Source organism: Sorex araneus, chromosome X (genome assembly GCF_027595985.1).
Source record: "Sorex araneus isolate mSorAra2 chromosome X, mSorAra2.pri, whole genome shotgun sequence".
In the NCBI taxonomy this organism is placed as follows: Eukaryota; Metazoa; Chordata; class Mammalia; order Eulipotyphla; family Soricidae; genus Sorex; species Sorex araneus.
The window spans coordinates 229,162,898-229,185,180 of NC_073313.1; the positions used below are offsets into that span (position 1 = coordinate 229,162,898).

Consider the following 22,283-nt stretch of genomic DNA (forward strand, 5'->3'; position numbering starts at 1 on the left):
TCTGTCCATGACTTCAGCTCCTTCCTTCCCACATCTTCCCAGAAGAGGGCCCTTCATCCCTCATCCTGGCTCTCTGGAACAGTTTCCCCACAAGAGGATGAGGAGATACATGTGGTGGAATGATCCTACAATCAAACAGCTTGGGATCCAATTATGGTTCCAATTTCCTCACAAAATATTGGCTGGGGGAGGTAGTTTGAGGAAAGAGCACATAACAACAGCATGCATGCATGCATGTCATTAAGCTGTTGAGACAGAAAATCAAATGATGTGAACAAAAATGCTTAAAACAGCACCTGGCAAAAGTTCTCTCTCCAAGTGTGATAGGTATTAATAGTCAATGATTAATGTTAGTATTTCACTAACACTGCCTTCATATCTGAGATCTGACAAGTGAAATTTATTTTTAAAAAAGCTATCATATGAGGAGAGACAAAAGGTAAGTCTGAGTATATCCACAGCTGATTTTTAAGATAATATTTCCTAACGTACATTCTCTCCATTACTCTATCAATGGGCCTGTTTCAATGTATCTTTGCCACACAAGGTATAATTCTTCAATCCTTCTCACAAAACCATTATGAAGAAATTGAGTTAACAAGTTCCAATTCTTTTTAAAATCCACAAAGACATTTAACAAATAAAAATCTAAACTACAATGGTTGGGGCTGGACTGAGCTACCAGGATGAGCCCATGTAAACTGCTCCACACAACGGCAGGAACATAAGGACCCATGAAAAAGGGCGAGACTTCTCATGTGTCCTGACTGGTTTGGATGAGGCTGAACATCTTCTTCTTTTGGCTGCCTTAGTAAATAATTTCCTAAATTACACCAAAATTGTCAGTCTTCCTTTTCTCAAAGATCCCTGGTTCTATTTAGCCTGTTTCTTGTCAGTATGCAGGTCCTAGTTACTCAACCTGTTTGTTGTCAGTAAGCAGATCCTAGGTACTTAGCCTCTTGGTTGTCAGTATGCAGATCCTACATTGTTTGTAGAAGAACTTTGAGTGATCTTCCTGTAACTCCTTTGTTGATGACCCCACTGTATTGAGCCCTATAAACTGTAGGATGGTAATAAAAGGAGATTTCAGGGCTCTCTATTGTGGTCACAGAGTTAGAGAGAACCTGGACCCTCCATGATATAAATTTCTTTCACGTTCTTTGTCTCAGCGCCGTCAACTGCACAAATATTTATGCAACACTACAATAAAGAGTTTAAATTTTATTGAAGGCTACCACTATCTCATATTGTGTCTACTATTTAATTTGGTTACTAAAAAAACCAGTAAAGAAGGGAATTGTGTTTAAATTTTGCAGAGTGTATGAAATTGCAAATCTGGAAGATACTCTCTTTACTGTGATAAAATGCAAAAACCTCAAGATAAAAATAATATAATGTCCACAACCCATGAAAAACAAAAGCTACATGAATATACATGAAGGAGAAATTATTTCATACTGAATACATGAGAAAGTTTTAGCAGTCAACTAATAAGAATTCTGATCGATTCATCAAATTGCTGCCATTTTAAAAAAAATCAAAGTCAATCTAAATTTCCTTACTAAAGTTCTAAATTAATAAAACATTTATAGAAAATGTTGCATGCTTTTTAAATGAGTAGAAGACTTGCTTTCTCAGCTTTCTAGTGTTTCAGAAGTAAAATCTAAATGGGAAACAGACTATTTTTACCCCCAAAGCCCTTCCAAAGTCCCAGGAGATTTCATTTCCAATTGCACCATAATTTAATACAATGTCTAGGCTATTAATTGATTTTTCTTCAATCCTAAATGATTGCTGTAAAAAAAGCTGAATGAATAAATGCTTCGTTGTTTGAAATGAAATCTGACTAAAACTGACAGGAAGATATTTAACTCCCACTACAAGCCAAATAGCTTAGAAGAAATGGATGCTAAGGACCACCCCTGGTTCTGCAGAAGCTAAGTCCCAACTGAGAGCACAAATTCCCTCATAAAAATGGACCGTCATTAAGTCTCCAGTGGGACTTACTCACTGGCTTGTGAGAAAGAGGAAAATGAAAGGAGAAAACCAAGAAGAGTCCTTGAGGTCAGGATTTGCTCCAGGCTAAGGCAAGACACAAGCTCTAAGGAATAGTAAATTTTTTCAATTTTTATTAAAGAGCTATGATTTACAAAGTTACCGATAGTTGCGTTTTAGGCATACAATAATTCAACATCAATCCTTCCAGTAGTGTCAACTTCCTTCCACCAGTATTCTCAGATTCCTTCCCTGTTCCAATCCCCACACCAGTCCCACCTGTCAACATGACAGGCACATTACAAAGTCTCAGGGGTTGCTACATAGACCTCATGTTTTCAGTTCTCTTGAATCTGTGTTTTGGGTAATGGCTATACCCCTCACTCATATCACTGCTACTATTGAAGTCCTAATGCGTGTTAACCCATTTCTTCTTGTTCTCTTCTTCCCTGCTTGATTTCTTTCCTTCTCTGTCTATATCCTCTCTAAATACTAGGGTTGAGGATGATCTGAGCATTCCCCTTTTACTACAATACATTTCCTCATCCAGTATTGTTTATATTCCATATATGTGAGATCATCCTATTTGTCTTTCTTCTTCTGGCTTACTTCACTCAACATGGTATCTTCCAGTCCCAACCATGTTGCAGCAAACTGTATGATTACATCATTCTTTACACCTATATAGCATATATGTGTGTGTACATATATATATATATACACACAATTGAATATGTACGTGTATTTATAATATATGTACTGGAGCGATGGCACAACAGGTAGGGCGTTTGCCTTGCACACGGCCAACCTGGGTTTGATTCCTCCATTCCTCTTGGAGAACCCGGCAAGCTACTGAGAGTATCCTGCCCGCATGACAGAGCCTGGCAAGAGACCCGTGGCATATTCAGTATGCCAAAAACAGTAACGACAAGTCTCACAATGGAGACATTACTGGTGCCCACTCAAGCAAATTGATGAACAACAGGATGACAGTGACAGTGATTTATAATATATGTAAAATATATACCATATTACATACATATATACATGCATATAGATATATACACAAAGTGGCATATATATAAATATGTGTATATATTTACATATATACACACTACATCTTTATAATCCATTCATCTAACGTTGAACACCTAGGTTGATTCCATATCTTTGCTATTGTACTGAGTGCAGCAATGAATCACGGTGTGCATATGTCATTTTGAGAGAGTGTTTTTAATGTCTGGGGGTAGATACCCCAAACTGGAATTGCTGGGATATAGAAGTTCAACTCTAAGTTTACTGAGAACTCTTTTTTTTTTTTTTTTTTTTTTGGTTTTTGGGTCACACCCGGCGATGCACAGGGGTTACTCCTGGCTCTTCACTCAGGAATTACCCCTGGGGGTGCTCAGGGGACCATATGGGATGCTGGGATTAGAACCCGGGTCGGCTGCGTGCAAGGCAAACGCCCTACCCGCTGTGCTATCGCTCCAGCCCCTACTGAGAACTCTTCATACTGTTTTCCACAGCGGTTGTACCAGACAACATTCCCACCAGCAGTGGATGAGAGGTCCTTTTTCTGATTTGTGTTTTTGTTTGTTTGTTTGTTTTTGGGTTACACCTGGCAATACACAGGGGTTACTCCTGGCTCTTCACTCAGGAATTACCCCTGCCGGTGCTCAGGGGACTATATGGGATGCTGGGATTAGAACTCGGGTCGGTCGAGTGCAAGGCAAACACCCTACCCGTTGTGCTATCGCTCCAGCCCTGAGAGTTCCTTTTTCACCACATCCCCACCTACAAAGATTGTTCCTACTGTTTCTGATATGTGCCATCTCACTGGTATGAGATGGTATCACACTGTCATCTTGATTTGGAATTTTCTGATGATAAGTGATGCTGAGCATTTTTTCATGTGCCTACTGGCCATCCACCTACATTTCTCTGAATGAATGAAGTGTCTATTCATTTCCTTTCCCCATTTTTTGATAGGGTTTTTGAATTTCTTTTTGGTTTATCTTTGTATTTTACATGTCATGAATATCAAAACTTTATCTGAAATACTGACTGCCAATATTTTTTTCCCATTCAGTTAGCTGTCTTTTAGTTTTAGACTGTGTTTTCTTTTTCTTTGCTGTAGAGAAGTTCTTTAAGTTCTTTAACTTTATGTATTCCCATTTATTTGTTTTAAATTTGTTGCCTTAGCCAGTAGTATCAGATCACTGAAGGTACCTTTCAGATCCAAATCTTGAAGTGTTCTGCCTATATTTTCCTCAATGTACTGTATGGACAGTTAAGTTTCCATAAAGGAGCTGAGTACATAAAATGGAACACAGTTAGCCTGTTAAACAAATGGTGCTAGGAGGGCTGGAGTGATAGCACAGCGGGTAGGGCGTTTGCCTTGCACGCGGCCAACCTGAGTTCAATTCCCAGCATCCCATATGGTCCCCCAGCACCGCCAGGAGTAATTCCTGAGTGCATGAGCCAGGAATGACCTCTGTGCATTGCCGGGTGTGACCCGAAAAGCAAAAAAAAAAAAAAAAAAAAAAGTGGTACTAGGAAAATTAGATAACTACATGTAAGAAACTAAAGCTGGATCCATATCATACACCTCACATGAAAGTCAATTCAAAGTGAATCAAAGACCCTGTGATCCAAGCAGAAATTATGAAGAACACTGAGGAAAATATAGGCATAGTACAATTTAAACACGCAAAAGGATGATGGAAAAAGATCTCAGTGTGCACCTCAGGTGGTTCTTGTGAACACAGACACATTTCTCTAAAGAAGGCTCCTGACTGTTGGTATATAATGCCAACATTTTCTTATTATTTCTGTATATAATGACAATACTTTTCTTATTGTCAAGTCATGTTAAATGCTAGTTTTATATCTTCTGCTAGTTTTGTCATCACAGTGGTTTCACTTAAAGTATGTTTGCACATTCTGTTGCTTGTAAGCAGAAACCAGGATGGGTTAAAAAAAATAGGAAAAAATGTTTAGGAGGAATATGTATTGTTCTTTTGAAGTAATACTATTTATTTTAACTTTGCTAATGCTTTTCAATCCCCTAAGCCATTTTATTAAAAAAATATATCAGGAAAATAGTATGTCAAAAGTACCTGAGTATTCCAACTCCTACTAGAAGAAGCATGACAGCCCTGCAGTTGGAACTGAGGTCTAAGACAACAAAAATCTGTCCTTGCGTCCATTTTTCCCACTCTCCATTGTTACAAATCTTGTTACAATGAGTCACCACAGAGAGACTCATTCTCTGCTTCTATAAGAAGAACAGACGCCAAGGCTAGGGTTAAGCCAACCGCTACACTGCAAAATATACAAGAGGACCACCTGATAACAACCTAGACAATGATTTTATTTCATCCCAAGAGAAAGATGGAGTTGAGCAGAACTGATCAAAGCACTCACTGGAATCCCATTTGGTAAGACTCCACATAGCCCACGTCAGGGCTAACAAGTAAAGGACATAATCCTGTTACTGTCACTGTCATCCAGTTGCTCATCAATTTGCTCAAGCAGGCACCAGTAACGTCTCCATTATGAGACTTATTGTTACTGTTATTGGCATATCGAATACGCCACGGGTATCTTGCCAGGCTCTTCCGTGCGGGCGAGATACTCTCAGCAGCTTGCCAGGCTCTCTGAGACTCTGAGAAGGGTGGAGGAATCAAACCTGGGTCGGACACATGCAAGGACATAATCCAGTCTGAAATAATTGAGAAGAGGTCATAACAGAGTATGATGACAATCCACCAATAACAACACATTTCTGTTATTTCTCCAGAATTATTACTCTGGAAAATTATTAAACCAGAAAAGCTACCCCCATTTTTTTCATATATAAAAGAAAAACAAGCAACAGTGTAGAACAGGAAGTGTCAGAATGAGGATGCACACCCAAACTTTTCACATCCATCCATCCATCCCTCCTAATTCCATCTCAGACATACATTTTCTTCATCTCTTGCTCAAGGACTCTCGGAGTAAAATCCCCAAGTATCTGCAGCCCCTGGCATACTATTTAGCACATAATAACAAAGAGTAAGAGTCAGTGTTTGCTAACACAGCTGCATGACCTTTGATTCACATGGTCAGTACCAAGCTCTCAATCTTCAAACAGGAAATACTACACACATCTGGATGGAACAAATCTTCCTCCTGCAGTAATACCCAGAGTACTGTAAAACTATCCCGTTAAATCTTTATAGCGCTCCCCAATGGCAACTGAAATTGCTGCATTTCATTTCTAGACTGGCTCTGATCCAATCACCGAATATTAAAGTCACAGTTGCTCATTCTGCTCCACAGTCAAACTAAAGATCTTTCTCTGCTTCTTCCACTAACTCCCTCTTCAGACTTCTTTTTTCACTGAATAAAAAAACCTGCTTCAAGAGTTTCAAGTTATCTTTGAATCTTCCTCCCCATGCCATGTTTTCTTTTCTAACTTGTCCTGCCTTTCCATTCCACTACTGTTCTCTTGCCAGAAGGGTAGTTTCTTAATTGATCTCTCTCGCACAATGCACAGATTCTCCTAGTCTGCACTCTACTCCCTGGCCCCCATTTGAACCTGTATGTAGCTTCACCCTTTTGAGGCGTGAACTTTATTACTAACCAGCATTCCCAGCTGCTGTCTATCACATTTGTGGTTGTACTATACACTGTCCATGTTTAGAAATACTTGAAGAATTCTCCACTGTTTTCTAAGATCAAATACTTTGACCTAGCATTTGAGAACTTTACAGCAGACTCTGACATTTTCCCCACCATAACCACCATTCTTAACCCCCCCATCACCACCACCAAATTGCTATTCTACACTTGATGTAATCTTTCCCACACATGATGTAATCTTTCCCACCTTAGAAACATGATTTCCTCTTTCCTTCAATAAAAGAGATGGCTCTGCTTGAATATCTCCCCTTATACATTTCTAGCCAAATTGTATCAATTTTGAAAATCCTACTCAGTTTTGCCAACTTGCCCACCTTAAGACTCCTTTCTTCTCCTATCTCACCCTGGGCCCCTCCCCCCACCACACAATACTTTGTTCTAGATTGTCTTGATATATTTATTTGCACCACACACCTACTGTTGTTTTAAAGAAAAATGCATTTGAGTTGTTCCACATGTGCTTAAAAGACAAATTTCTGTTTAGGGATCAGTCCCACTAAGATTGGATTAGATCTTCCAAGACTGATGAGAGGGAGCAGACAAACCAGACTGAGGCAGTGACCTCCTCCCTCCTCCCTCAGACAGCAAGAGGGATCTAGGACGTGCACAGCTATGTGTACACATTACACTTCTAGGTCAGAATAAAGCACCTGGATCTTCTTCAAAATATAAAATGCACTAAGAATGAGTGCTGAGAGAATGAGAGAATGAGCTGAAGGACGTAAAGCCAAAAGTAAGCAACCACTGACTGCATCAAGCCACGTAACAGCTCGTCCTAGCCCTGGGGTTGTCAGTTATGCGACTGAGAAAAGCAGAGTCTATTTCTGCTGAAGCAAGTTTCAAAACCAGAGTCATACCTAAAACATTCTATTACCTGTTGGCCACTCATGACTCATCTCCATGCTCCACTCAGTTGGATCAATGGACCTATTTGTTGAATACATGTGTGCTGCATGCATGAAGTACTCATATTTCATAGGTGTTTTTGACATGAATCCAAGAATATTTTTGAATGTAAGAATATGTTAATTGGAAGGAACTACAGTTCTAATTTTAGTTTTATGCAGTCTTTCCAGTCAGCACCTTATCTCTTGCAGTCAGTAGACACTGAAGAGCTTTCATTAGCAAGTTTCAGTAAGGTTCTGCATTCATAATTAAAGTCTTCTGTGAAAGCTCATCCCTGCCTTTAGAATTCTTAAGTCCTGGTGGCATATGGCAAAATCAAGTGTTTGGCAGCGAAGGTTTTATAAAAGATCTTCTGCAATGGGGGCTGGAGGAGCGATAGTACAGAGATAGTAGAGCATTTTCCTTGCATGCAGCCAACCTGGGTTCGATCCCCGGCATCTCATATGGTTCCCCAAGCACTGCCAGGAGTAACTCCTGAGTGCAGAGCCAGGAGTAACCCCTGAGCATTGCCAGGTGTGACCCAAAAAGCAAAAAATAAAATAAAAGATCTTCTGAAAGCCACAAACTTGTTGCTCATTCTAAAATTAGGTAGACTATCATGTTACTTTAACATCCCTGACCCTTTCAACTGCATATTGACTTCATTAAAAGCCATAGATAGGTTTCTTAAGTGCTGCCAAAGTGGTGAGGTTATCCTTGCTCTGTTCAGAACTGAACAAGCTTCACATATTTGGGGGTAGGAGGGATGGGCTCTTGGGCCATACTTAGCAGTACCCAGGGACTACTCCTGCCTCTGTGCTCAGGGGTCACTAATAGTGGTACTCAGAAGTAAAGTTGGCAGCATGCAAAGCAAATGCTTTAACCCATGTACTATCTGGATGGCTGGTCCCTACCTTCACATGTGTTTTTTAGAGGGAGGTCTTCCAAGAAGTATTCGTGGGGGCCAGGGGCCACTCAGGTGAGAGCCAGCCAGGCTCACAATTAAGGACTAGTGTCCAAGGGCGCCACGATGTTCAGGCCTTATGATACCAGGGAATATCAGGTCCACCGTAGGGTGGTCAAGGACCTCCAGGGCACCACCAGAAGTGTTCTCTGAGCACAGAGCCAGGACTAGTCCCTGAGTACAATGTAGTATTTTCCCCTGAAAAAAATAAAACGCACTTATGTCCAATACTTATTTTTTCAATGACTATTTAATAAACCTTATTTACCTACCTGATAAGCATTATGTGAGGCTTTATGTTATAAATACTAAGAATTATACAATCCCTTGAAGAATAAACACTGAAGATTACTGGCAAATAAACAATTTAGTCAGCTAAGAGCTAAGGAATGCTTATCTTCAAAGAATGAAGGGAAAGTATCCAAACTAGCCAAATGAAGTAAGGTAAAAATTTCCCAGACATTTTCCATTAAATTCTAAAGACGTTTGCCCAAGAAAAATTAATAGTACCAAGGACTTACAAATTCCTTTTGCTATAAACATTTTGAATCTCTTATGTAAGAATATACCACACTCTCTGAAATATGGAGCTATCTTGCCAAAAAAAAAAAGAATCAAAAAAATTAAAATCTCCATACATAACTACTAATTTATAAGAAATACCAACCACAAGGATGCATTCAGAAAAATCCAGACTTTGGGAAAGCATAAAAAGACAAGTCTATTTTTTCTGAAACTGGTAAGGAAAAATAGGCAGAGGAAACCTCAATAGTTTAAGACTAAAAGACATAACCAAATGCAATGTCTGAGCTGTGTATGAAACTTTCTTAAATCCTTGCATAGAAGGGGATAGAGAAATAGTACAGCAGGTAGAGCACTTGCCTAGCACAAGGCAAACCCAGGTTACACCCCATATGGTCCCACTAGCACTACCAAAAGTGATCCCTGAGCACAGAGTCAGGAGTAAGCCCTGAGTACCATGGTTATGGCCCAAAACCCCCCAAAAAATAAATGAATAAAATCCTTGCAGGAATAAGAAAAAACTATGACAGTTTCAAGAAGTCCAAGCTATTGAATGAAACTAAGGAATACACAGTAGGTAAGGCATTTGCCTTGCATGCAGCCAACCCAGGTTCGATTCCTCCACCCCTCTCGGACAGCCCAATAAGCTACAGAGAGTATCTCACCCACACGGTAGAGCCTGGCAAGCTACCAGTGGCATTTTTGATATGCCAAAAATAGTAACAAGTCTCACAATGGCGACATTACTGGTGCCCGCTTGAGCAAATCAATAAGCAACAAAATGACAATAATTACAGTGATTTTTTTTCCAGTTTTTGCATCACACTTAGCAGTGCTCAGGGCTTACTCCTGGCAGGCTTGGGGAACCATATGCTATGCCACTAAACAAATCCAGGTCAGCCACATGCAAGACAAATGCCCTACTCACTGTGCTATTGCTCCCACCCTGGAACAATTCATTTTTAAGACACAATAATGATACTGCATTTATAGCAAAAAAGGCAAGAAAAATTAAGGTTTCAGGGACCAAATACCTGATTTCAAATACCTTTTCTGAATTCAAAAGTAATTTGATAAAAAACTGATGTGCACCTATTTTTATCACTGAAACCAGAAACAATACAGTAACAGCTTCAGTAAACTGACATAGGATTATTTGAGACACATTATGAAAAGACATTCAGTAGAGTGCCTGGTTCAGAGTCAATACACAGTTCATGCTTATAACTAGTAAGGTCAAAAGGAACTTTCTTGAAACTGTACCACTACATTCACCTACTGACAATAACTGATGATGAACTCATATTATCAGTTCCTATATATGAACCAGATTACTCTTCTTTCTTCCTCCATACATAAAACATATAAATTAAGTTTTTTCTGTAGAATGCATGTTCAGAATTATTTGGCTCCATGACCTATCTCAAATTGCTTACACTAGCCTGACTCCCTTACCCACACTTATATCTACAGAATCTGACTTCACAGGAAGTTCACCATTGACATGTGTGGTCCTCCATTGCATAATCCTCCTATTCAACTCTGCTGATAGCAACCAAATTCATAAGCCTCTGCTCCTCTCCTCTCTTGTCCTAGGGACCTGAAAAGTTTATTTCCAAGAAGTAAAGATGGGTCACCTCCTCTGCTAAATGTCTGCAAGTCAAACCTCTTTCAGAGAGAGACAGAGACAGAGACAGAGAGAAACTTGGGGACATTGGTGGTGGAAAATGTACACTTGTGGGGTGTTGGAACATTGTAAGACTGAAACCTAATCATGAACAACTTTGTAACTGTGTATCTCACTGTGATTCAATTAAAAAATAAAAATTAAATTAAAATAGACCTCTTTCATATATTCACACCCAAAACCACTTCAGCAGGACCTAGGTTCTATCCTTCCCAACCATGAAAACTAAAAAAATTTAAAAATTCATGCTTCTTTCATTCCAGGTTTGGGTTAAATGTCCTCAGATTCAACAATTAAAAAATTGTAGATTGCTACTTCCTGTGGTCTTCTAGTCACAGAAACACAATTCAAATGTGAAAGTACCCACACTTTGCAGTGTCTTATCACTCTCCAATTCACACTAGAGAGGGCAAGGCTCTTGGTAAATCCTTAAGAACAAAAACTGCCTTATGTCTTCTGATTTCTCAAGACCACTTCCTCAGTGTTTTGCACATTTTGGTGATACAAAAACGCTTGCTGATGTTCATACTACTTAAGACCAGGAAATAAGGCTGGTTTGCATATAAGGATCCATAGAAAATAAAGTACAAAGATTGATTTTGGGGAAATAATGTAGAGAAGATTATTGTCATCTGAAAATATGCTTCCATTTCAAAGGAAAAAGCAAATCCTAATTATTTCACACTATTTCAAAAGAAATCTAAGATGCTTGTCATTGTTCTGCTACTAATTAACTTAAAAGACTTCCAAGCCCTATCTAGGCTTCAGTTTCTTCATCTGAAATCTGAGAATGTCAGATTAGACAAACTCTAAAAACCCCTCCAGTTCTGAAGGTATGATTTTGAATATGAGATAAAATTCCCAGATTAAGATGTCCATTCTAGGGCCAGAGCAATGGTAGAGCGGGTAGGGTACTTGCCATGCACACAACACAGCCAACCCAAGTTCAAGCCCCGATATCCCATATGGTCCCCACAGCCCACCAGGAGTGAATCCTCAGTGCAGAGCAGGAGTAACTCATGAGCATCAATGGGTGTAACTCCAAAAGAAAACAACAGAACAACAACAACAACAACAACGATATGGCCATTCTATGTCTCAAACAAATATATTGATAATCACTAACGCCATTTTTCACAGAAACCATGAACAAAAATATCACAACTACTATTACTAGTTTAAGGTATAATAGTATTCTAACATATACAGGCTGTCTTCTAGAAATTTAAACTGCATGGACAAGAATCATAGTACATAAGTTCAGTCTTCTGAAACTAATATAGTAGTACTGATTAAAAAACAAAACCCTAATATATGAATACTGATAACATACATACACAGAGTCCAGAGATATCCAAATGCTAGGTGTGCCTTTGATTTAGGCTACCATGGTACATGGCAGCCATCATCATAGGTGCTGTTTTGTTTAGGCCTCAGAGACTATATCATGCCAGGGTGAGATCTGTTTGGCATAAATGGAAACCTCCATTACTCCCTTTGTTTGTTTCCCTCTGTTTTGTGTAATTTAGTTATAAAATAGTTAACCATCACTGTTGTTGAATGCTAACCTACCTTGAAACATCACCCTGGAATGCAGCCAAGGCTACAAAAATACATTTAAAGACTGAAATGTTTCCAGGAATCTGAAAAAGATTGAAATCAATGTTTGTAAATAAAATAACAAAATCAGACTGCACAGAAGCAGGACTTCTGCCAGTCAGTTGGAATCCATTTGGTGCCTGAGTTTTATCCAGTAACCCAAATCCTGTCACTCTATTAACTCTGTAAATCGAATAGCCATTGCATATAATGGCAAGTATTTCTAGGAATCCTAGAAAAAAAATGTGTACAAATTGTATTGCAAGCAAAAGGGTGATATATAAAAAAAAAAAATCCTTCATGAGTTGAGAGATAGTATAGCAGGTAAGTGCTTACCTTGCCTGTGCCCAACCCAGTTTGAGCCAAATAACACTAAATGGTCCACTGAGTACCCTCTGGGGTGATCCTTGAGCACAGAGTTGGAGTAAGCCCTAAGTACTGCTGGGTGGAGCCCACCTCCCAGCCGAAAAAAAAAAATTCACCTTAAAATGACATCGATTTTCTCACTGGCTAGAGGGAACACTGGATAAGAAATGAGAAAATAGCATGCTAGTGATGAGATAGAGTCACAGTGTTGTTGTGAAAGTTCTCAGCTACATGATGCTAAGGAACATAATGGAGTGCCCAAAAAGCTGTAGCAGAAGGCTCAAGTTTGAATTGCAAGCCTAGCATAAGAAGGATCTTTCCAGGAAGACAGCTTGATGGCCAGTAGGCACATGAGAAAATGCTCAGCATCACTTATCATCAGAAAAACCCAAATCAAGATGACAGTGCGAAACCATCTCACACCAGCGACAATGGCACATATCAGAAATAGTAGGAATAATCTGTGTTGGCAAGGATGAAAAAGGAACTCTCATCTACTGCTGGTGAGAATGCTGTCTGGTACAATCACTGTGGAAAACAGTATGGAGAGTTCTCAGTAAACTTAGAATTGAACTTCCATATGACCCAGCAATTCCAATTTGGGCATGCACCCCCAGACATAAAAACACTCTCTCAAAATGACATACGCACACCATGATTCATTGCTGCACTTAAATATGGAATCAATCTAGATGTCCAGTGAGAGTTAAATTATAAAGATTTGTGTGTGTACATACCTCTTCTTCTCTCTCTGTCTCTGTCTCTCTCTGTCTCTCTGTCTCTGTCTCTCTGTCTCTCTCTGTCTCTCTGTCTCTGTCTCTGTCTCTTTCTCTCTCTCTCTCTCTCTCTCTCTCTCTCTCTCTCTCTCTCTCTCTCACATACACTCACACACAATGGACTACTGCAAGAAACAATGAAATCATGCAATTTGCAGCAACATGGTTGAAACTGGAAGACATGTTGAGTGAAGTTAGCCAGAAGAAGAAAACCAAACACAGGATGATCCCAATTATCTGTGGAATATAGACTACCAGATGAAGGAATGTATTGTAGTAAAGGGGAGATGCTTAAATCATCCTCAATCCCAGTGTTTAGAGAGGAGACAGAGAAGGAAAGAAATCAAGAAAGAAGTGGGGAGGAAGAGAGCAAGAAGTAATGAGTTAACAGTCATCAGGGTTTCAGTTATACCAGTGAGACAAGTGAAGGATATAGCCATACACCCCCAACATAACTGAAAGGTTAGGTTTAAGTTGAAACTTTGTAACGTGTCTGTCAGGTTGAGAGGTGGGGGTGGAGTGGGGGTTGGCATGGGGAGGGAATCTGGGAACACTAGTGCAGGAAAGTTGAAACTGGTGTAGGGATTGGTGTTGAAATATTGTATCCTGAAAACTCAACTATCAATAACTTTGTAAATCACAGTTCTTTAATAAAAAATAAATTTAAAGAAAAGAAAGAATTCTCCTCCAAAAAATAAGAGAAGGATCTCCCAAAGATCCTCCAAATAGGTATATCATAAAAGAAGAATGATAACAGTAAACAATTATTGAGGATGTACTATGTACTCAACACCATGATAACTTTTAAGCATTTTTCTGCCAAAGTAAGTGATGCCTTCTAAATAACACTAAGACTAAATTCCTCCAGGACAGAAAGTTAGCCTCTCTTATATAATCTCAGTACCTAAAAAATTACCAAGTAGGATTAATGCAGATGGAGGATACTTACTATGTATCTGTCAAACTGAATTCCAAATGATCTTATTTAAGCATCACAATATCTATAAGAAAAACTGAATTTTAGGTAAGTGATAAGGCAACACATCAATGTGGATTGGTCCAAAATTCCATAAGAGAGAGGTTGGCAGTCTTCCTGGGAACTGAGTTGCCACAACCACATGAAAATGGAGCAGCTGAAAATTCCCAAATATTCCTTTGAGATCACATTTCTATCTCCATTGTCATGTAACTACCTCTCTATGGGCACTTCATATTCACCCTGCCCACTCTCCATGCTCTTTGTAAGTGTGGACACCTTTAATCTTCACAACACGGTATCTACCATTGATAAATCACTGTGGAGATGACAAAACTGAGGTCGAAAGGATTAAAATAATCTGTCATAGATCACTCAGCTTGTAGAAGATAAATCAGGGTCTTCAAACAACAATACAAACTGCAGAGCAACTACCACTATTAAAACAACCTAATTTCTATCACAACAGTTCTCACTAACTCAGTTCAAGACCCACATGCTTCACAAAGATTCAAAAACACTTATTTCACCTCATCTCTTAACCTACCTTATAATTAATTTATACTAAAAATCAAACCATGTTTTTTTTCATTTCCTTGCTATGCCACTATATGCTTTAAGGTAGAGTTAGAAGCTTACGTGTTTAAATTATACATGCTGCTCAGAGTGATAGTACAGCGGGTAAGGCATTTGCCTTGCATGTGACTGACCTGGGGTCAATCCCCAGCATCCTATATTGTCCCCTCAGCACCGCCAGGAGTGATTCCCGAGTACAGAGCCAGGAGAATCCCCCGAGCATTGCTGGGTGTGATCCAAAAACTCCAAAAATAAATAAATAAAATAATATTTATTCCACTCAGTGATTCTGCAATCTTTAAGGAGGAATCAAACCTGGCTTTTGTGGCTTTCACTAGGTCACTCTTCAGGCATAATGAAAGAAAAAGGTGTGCACTGAGGTTTTTTTTTTGTGTATTGTTCAACATTCAAGTGATATTGCAATATTTATAGGAGGGAGATGAACATCTCTTTACACACTGGTATATCTGCACACATAAAGCATTTTAAAGAATGCATGGTTTAATACAAATTTTTAAGAACCTGGAGACATTTTCACTGATTCAATGACACTGGACAAGGAAAAGGAAGCAAAGGTAAACAAATGGGACTAAGTTAAATGAAGAAGCTTCTGTAACACAAAAGAAATGATGATTAGAATAAAAGAACACAGAATAAAAGAATACAGACTGAAAGAAAATGTACTCATCTGACAAGGAGTTAATAGCTTATATATAAGCTCTTGTAAAACAATAATGATGACAAAAAAAATTAAAAATGGATGGGCAGAGGTATAGTACAGGATTAAGTCTTAACTTAACAGACTCCAGTACCACCTGTGGTTCCTCAAACAATGCCAGGAAAGATCCCTGCGATCATAGCCAGGACCAAGCCCCTAAACAATACTAGGTATGATCAGAACAACAACAACAACAACAAACTAAGGTGCAGAAATAATACAGGGGTTAAGTAAGGCTCTTACTTTGCACATGGCCAATCCTAGAGTTTCCTGGTACTGCCAGGAGTTACCTAACTCCTGAGCATTATAAGTGTGCCTCAAAAAAAAAAAAAAAGAGTGGGATTGGAAGAAGAAATGAACAGACACATCCCTGAAAACATCAGATAGCCATCAGATATACGAAAAAATGCTCTCAATCACTTATCAGAAAAGTGCAAATCATGGGGCTGGAGCGATAGCACAGCGGGTAGGACGTTTGCCTTGCACGCGGCCGACCCGGGTTCGATTCCCAGCATCCCATATGGTCCCCTGAGCACTGCCAGGAGTAATTCCTGAGTGCAAAGCCAGGAGTAACCCCTATGCATCGCCAGGTGTGACCCAAAAAGCAAAAAAAAAAAAAAAAAAAAAAAAAAAAAAAAAAAAAAAAGTGCAAATCAAAACAATGAAATATCAACTCACACCTGTGAGACTGGCACAAACCAAAAAGAACAAAACAACCAGTGTTGGTATCAGTGTGGGGAAAAAGGTACCAGCACCAATGTTGGTGGGAATGCTGACTGGACCAATCACTTTGGAAAATAATGTGGACAATTGTAGGATGACATTACTTTGTCCTCTCCCTCCTTGCCATGAGTAGCTTGTCCCGGTTTTCCCCAGAGTTTAGGCTTACCCCAGTCTCACCCATCAAGGTGTTCCCGACTCTCTCCCATCCCTTTGTTTAGCTATAATCACTTCTCCATGCTCTCTTCCCCAAAAGAGTTAATCCGCAGCTTTCCCTTAATCTGACTCTGCTAATTTGTAAGGTCAGACCTTCCTAGGATACTGAATTTATATTATATAAGTTGCCTTTCTCCTCTTCTTGTGCCTTTTGAATAATTTACTTTAAAGCAATGTCCTTTTTGTATGGACATGAGAAGACAATATTATGCTTTTGTAACTTGGGATTTAATTGGCCTCGAATATTATTCCCTCCCAGGCATCTGCTTTCTCCACTTAAGCCTCAGTTGCCCTCAGTTCCTAGCACCCTAAAAGCAGGGTCCCGACGAGGGGCGGAACGGATCCAGGGCAAGCGGTGAGTTATGTGCTACCCTGGCATCGAGATGGGCCTGGCCAAAGTGCCTAATTCTTAACTTTAAGTTAAGAGCTTGATCATAGACAAATGCTGTCATGATCCAAAAGTAATGACGAGACTAGGACCCTGCTAGGGATAGGAAAGACTGATCTGGCATGAGCACTGTAGTCTGAGATTGAGATGGCCCCAGGAGAGCAATTCTATAAGCTTTAATGCATCTCTTATTGTGTCCATACAAAATGATTAATATTATGAATTCTTATATGTTTGCTGGCTGAGAAGAGAAACACACTCTTGGGACTCCGCCCTTGGGTGGATCCTCCTGCTGAAAGAGAATTAAGTCCTAGGAGAAGCATCCCCTAAGGGAAAGGAACCTCAACCCTATTGATTGTGACCATACCTAGGTGTATACCCCAAACCCCTCATGCTGGGGAGATTTAACTAGGCTGTAAGAGTGGGTTGGGGGGCCAGATCCACAGATCCTGAGAGAGACTGAGAGCCAGGAGAGAAGCAGAGAGAGAGAATGAAATAAACTGATCGAGCAACCAGTTTGGCCTTCTTCCTTCCATTGCCTGCCCTTGACCGACAGCACACACAGTTCTAGGGCACCAAATGTGGGCAGTGAGACAGAGCCGCCCGGAGAGCCCTCGAGTGCTCGCGCCCCTCGGCGAGCCTTAGTTTTTTACAGACAATCATCAAAAAACTAAGAATTAAATGTGATCTGTACAAAAAAATAATTCACTTCTTTGCATCTAACCCCCAAACCCTCAAAATACTATTTCTAAAGACATTTATGCTCCTATATTCATTGCAGCACTATTCACAATAGCAAAGACTTGGAAACAACCTGAATGTCCAAGAAGACATGGCTGGATAAAGAAACAGTAGAATATGTAACCATGCAATTTATTGCTACTCGAATGGAATTGGGCTTCATGCTGAGGGAAGAGAGCCAGAAAGAGAAGGACATACATAGAATAATCTCTCATTTATGTGGGACATAAACATAGTATAGAAATAACAAATGGTCACAGACAATAGAACCTGAGAACAGGTTTACAAAACTTAACTTAAACGAGGGCAGGGTGGGGACACTGAGACAAAGGTGGAGGGAACAGACATTCTGGTGGAGGAATCACATGAATCCCTACCACTATCAGCAATGTAAATCACAGTGCCTCAAATTTAAAAAATAATAAAATTTTCAAAACATCATCCTTATCAAGTTCTTGTTTCCTTTGAGTTGAATCCTATTTTGAAAATGTTCCCCATTTTCACTGAACTACTATGATTCCCAACACTGACATAGTTTTAGGCATGCATCACTCCAACATCATGGCTGCTATCCATCATTCCACCAATGTAGCAGGAACCTCTTCCACCCCACCCTCCCCAGGTAAGCTCAGTGTCTAGACCAACTCTCAGGTTCTGTTGCTTTTGACCATTTGTTCCCTTACTGTGATTCTTTATATCCCACATAAGACAGCAACCACTCTGAATCTGACCTTGGGTTGACTTCACTCAGTATGATACCTTCTCATTCTATCGGCACAGTGAAAAACTGCAGAATTTCATATCTTCTTAGAGCTGAGTAGCATTCCGTTGTGTATATATTTGCCAGTTTCTTTATCCAGTTATCTGTTGAGCACTTGGGTTGTTTCCAGATTTTGACTATTATAAATGGTGCTAAAATGAACATAGGGGCACAAATGTCTTTTCAAAATCTACCTTGATATTTTAAGAGCTACTGATATTAGTTCTAGCCCCCAGAATTGTTAATTCAAAGATTTCATTATGTAATTTTACTCATGCATTAACCTGTTTTCTTTTCTTATGTACATCTCATTTATTTTTGAAAGGCAAATCTGATAGAAAGACCACAGGACCAAAAACAAAGGAACAGAAATTCGAGCTCCAGTTCTATCAAGTTACTAGTGTATTTCAACTTAAATAAGCCTCAATTTCTTCATCTTTAAATATCACCCTGTCTTCATTCCAGAAATGTAAATTTAATGTTCATAAATATCTTACAAATAATTGCTGCAGTATGTTTACAAAATTATGCTATTTATTATAAGCAGTATCAGATGCAAAGGATATAGACCGATGGGAGAAACTGTATACACACACATATATAATTACTGAGGATCTAACACAAGATACATATGACAATGAGTAAAGGATACATGAGATATCACTATAGGTATTTGATTATCAGTTCTACCAGCCTATCAAAGAGGGAGGTTTAATTATTGTCTCCTAGAGAAGTAGCTTAAGCAGCATGCATCAGTAAATAAGCAACTTTTGTATTATCGCAATGGCATCTTTTTGTCTCATAGTATGTATTTTCATATCATTTGACAGCAAATATGATGACTATTACAGAATATGAAATATGATCTCATGACTAGTGAGAGCTAATTTCATTGCTTTAAAAATAGCCAGAATCTGGAAAAAACCAGAGTGCCCGAAAACAGATGACTGGTTAAAGAAACTGGTACATCTACACAATGGAATACTATGTAGCTGTCAGAAAACATGAAGCCATGAAATTTGCATATAAATGGATCAACATGGAAAGTATCATGTTGAGTGAAATGAGTCAGAAAGAAAGAGACAGACATAGAAAGATTGCACTCATATGTGGAATATAATGTAACTGAGAAGTACAAGTTGGCAACGATGCAACTTCTGGCAGATATCTCTCTGGACTTAGTTACTAAAATACTAAAATACAGAAACCCAAAACTGAGAGGCCGCTAAGTGTGGTCACTCGATCTCATACCTCTTCATCCTCAGCAATGGAAAACAAATTATCTAATGCTTCCTTTTCAGCAGGTCTGACTTTAGGGGAGAGACTCTCCAAGCAATAATAGTGAGTTTTGTTGAAATATTGTATGCAATCAAAGTGAAAGTAAAGTGAAATTTATTAGTTACACAGGCGGGGGGGGGCTTAGAGTGGGGGGGTTAGGGGCGTGGGGGGGTTAGGGGTGTGAGGGGGCGGGGTGGAGCTATACTGGGATTCTTGGTGGTGGAATATGAGCACTGGTGAAGGGATGGGTATTCGAGCATTGTATAACTGAGATTTAAACCTGAAAACTTTATAACTTTCCACATGGTGACTCAATAAAAAATTTAAAAAAAAATACCTAGCTGTTGGGGCTGGAACAATAGCACAGCAGGTACACAGCAGGTAGGGCATTTGCCTTGCATGCGGCCAACTGGGTTTGATTCCCAGCATCCCATATAGTCCCCGGAGCACCGCCAGGAATAATTTCTGAGTGCATGAGCCAGGAGTAACCCCTGTGCATCGCCGGGTGTGACCCAAAAAGGAAAAAAAAAAAAACCTAGCTGTAGACATAGCATAGACATAGCAGTATTACAGTGTTTTTTGTGTTTTTTTTTTCATAAATCTGAATTCAGGTAAATTTACAATGTGATTTAATAGGTCATTTAACATCCAAAAATAAAAGCCCCCCCATTTTTTGTAAATCTCAACCTAAAAATATACCAAACATCTTAACAGAATAAAACTTCTAAACAATTTCAGGCAACTTGGCTACTATACAGCACATTTAAAAAACAATTTACAAAAATGACTCATTTTGGTGACGCAAAAATATTTACACATTTGCCAACTCTGTAAATATCCATTTGAACACACAGAAAGAACCTCTTAGGTAGTTTCAAAATTCCAACAGGAAACTATCTCCACCAACAGGAAGCCCACGGTCAGCCCTGCTTTGCAAAAAGTGCTAATAACTTATCAGTGAGATGGAGCAAAGGAGAAAAGAAGCACAGTGAATCACAGGGGTTCAGACCAATTAGAACAAATTGGCTAGCCGATAACGTAAAATCCTCTCTCATTTTTCAGTAAATGAAAAGAGAAAACAAATTCATAAGCAGAGTCAGGAGAAGAGCCCAGTACTTTCACATACTGTTTTAAATGCTGCCATTTCCTTTCCCCGGGCACCTATTTTACAGATACTTTAATGTGCGTTTAGAAAGACCTATGCAGCAATGTCTTTAAGAAAAAATTTAATTCTTATGACACTTCAGTTTTAGGTCTCAAGTTGAAGCCACTTCAACTTGATAGACAGGTTCTTTTTTTTTTCCTTAGGATAGACAGATTCTTTCTCTCTCTCTCTTTTTTTTTAGGCTTATATATATTTTTTAAATTTTATTTTACTGAATCACTGTGAGATAGTTACAAGCTTTCATGTTTGGGTTACAATCTCACAATGATCAAACATCCATCCCTCAACCAGTGCACATTCCCCACCACCTATATCCCGGGTATACCCCCCCTTTCCCACCCTCCCCCTGCCTCTATGGCAGACAATATTCTCCATACTCTCTCTCTACTTTGGGGAATTATAGTTTGCAACACAGACACTGAGAGGCTGGTAGAACTGATAATCAAATATCTCTAGTGATATCTAATGTATCCTTTACTCATTGTCATCATAGTTGGTCCATTATCTACTTTCAGCATGCATCTCCCATCCCAATTGGTTCCTCCAGCCATTATTTTCTTAGTGATTCCTTCTCTATTCCATCTGCCTTCTCCCCTCCACTCATGAAGCAGTCTTCCAGCTATGGGGCAATCCTCCTGGCCCTTGTCTCTACTGTCCATGGGTGTCAGCCTCATGTGATTAATCTATATGCCACAAATGAGTGCAGTCCTTCTATGTCTGTCTGTCCCTCTCTTTCTGACTCATTTCACTTAGCATAATACTCTCCATGAGGATAGACAGATTCTTAAAGCAGACAAGCAGCCATTAGAAATTCAGGAAGATTTTTTTCTTTAAAAAAAAAGCACATAAATAAAACATACAGAATTTGCACAAAAGTTTATGAAGCACAAAATTCAGCAAACTAAAGCCTACGCAGGGGGCTTTTGATGAGACAGCTTCTGAACTAAAACCCCGTTTGCTAGGTTAACTTATACCTTTCATTATTTTGAGGGATATACCACAGCTGGCTTAAACAACAGAAACTTATTTTCTCATAGCTCTGGAAGCTAGAAATTCGAGGACAATGTTGGCAGCATTAGGGTCTTCTGAGTCTACTCTCCTCAGCTCTCAGATGTCCTCACTCTCTTCCCTGTTCACCAGGTTTTTGCTCTTGTGTGTGTCTGTGCCCTGACCTCCTTTACATCTAACGCCACCAACATACTAATTGGTGTCCACGGGAATGTGATCTGAACTTAATTAGCTATTTAATAACCCTCTCTCCA

General features: G+C 39.3%; 1 protein-coding gene across 5 annotated transcripts in view; it reads right to left on the reverse strand.

The window, feature by feature from the left end:
* HECW2 (HECT, C2 and WW domain containing E3 ubiquitin protein ligase 2) overlaps positions 1-22,283 on the reverse strand; it is a 396,920-nt gene that overhangs the window by 261,492 nt on the left and 113,145 nt on the right. The window contains exon 3 of one of the 5 annotated variants that reach the window (XM_055120481.1): positions 8,484-8,731. The exons of the other annotated variants lie outside the window; for them this stretch is intronic. The gene's annotated coding sequence lies outside the window, so the exon portion shown is untranslated. The remainder of the gene's footprint in view (positions 1-8,483; positions 8,732-22,283) is intronic. 5 annotated transcript variants of the gene reach the window in all.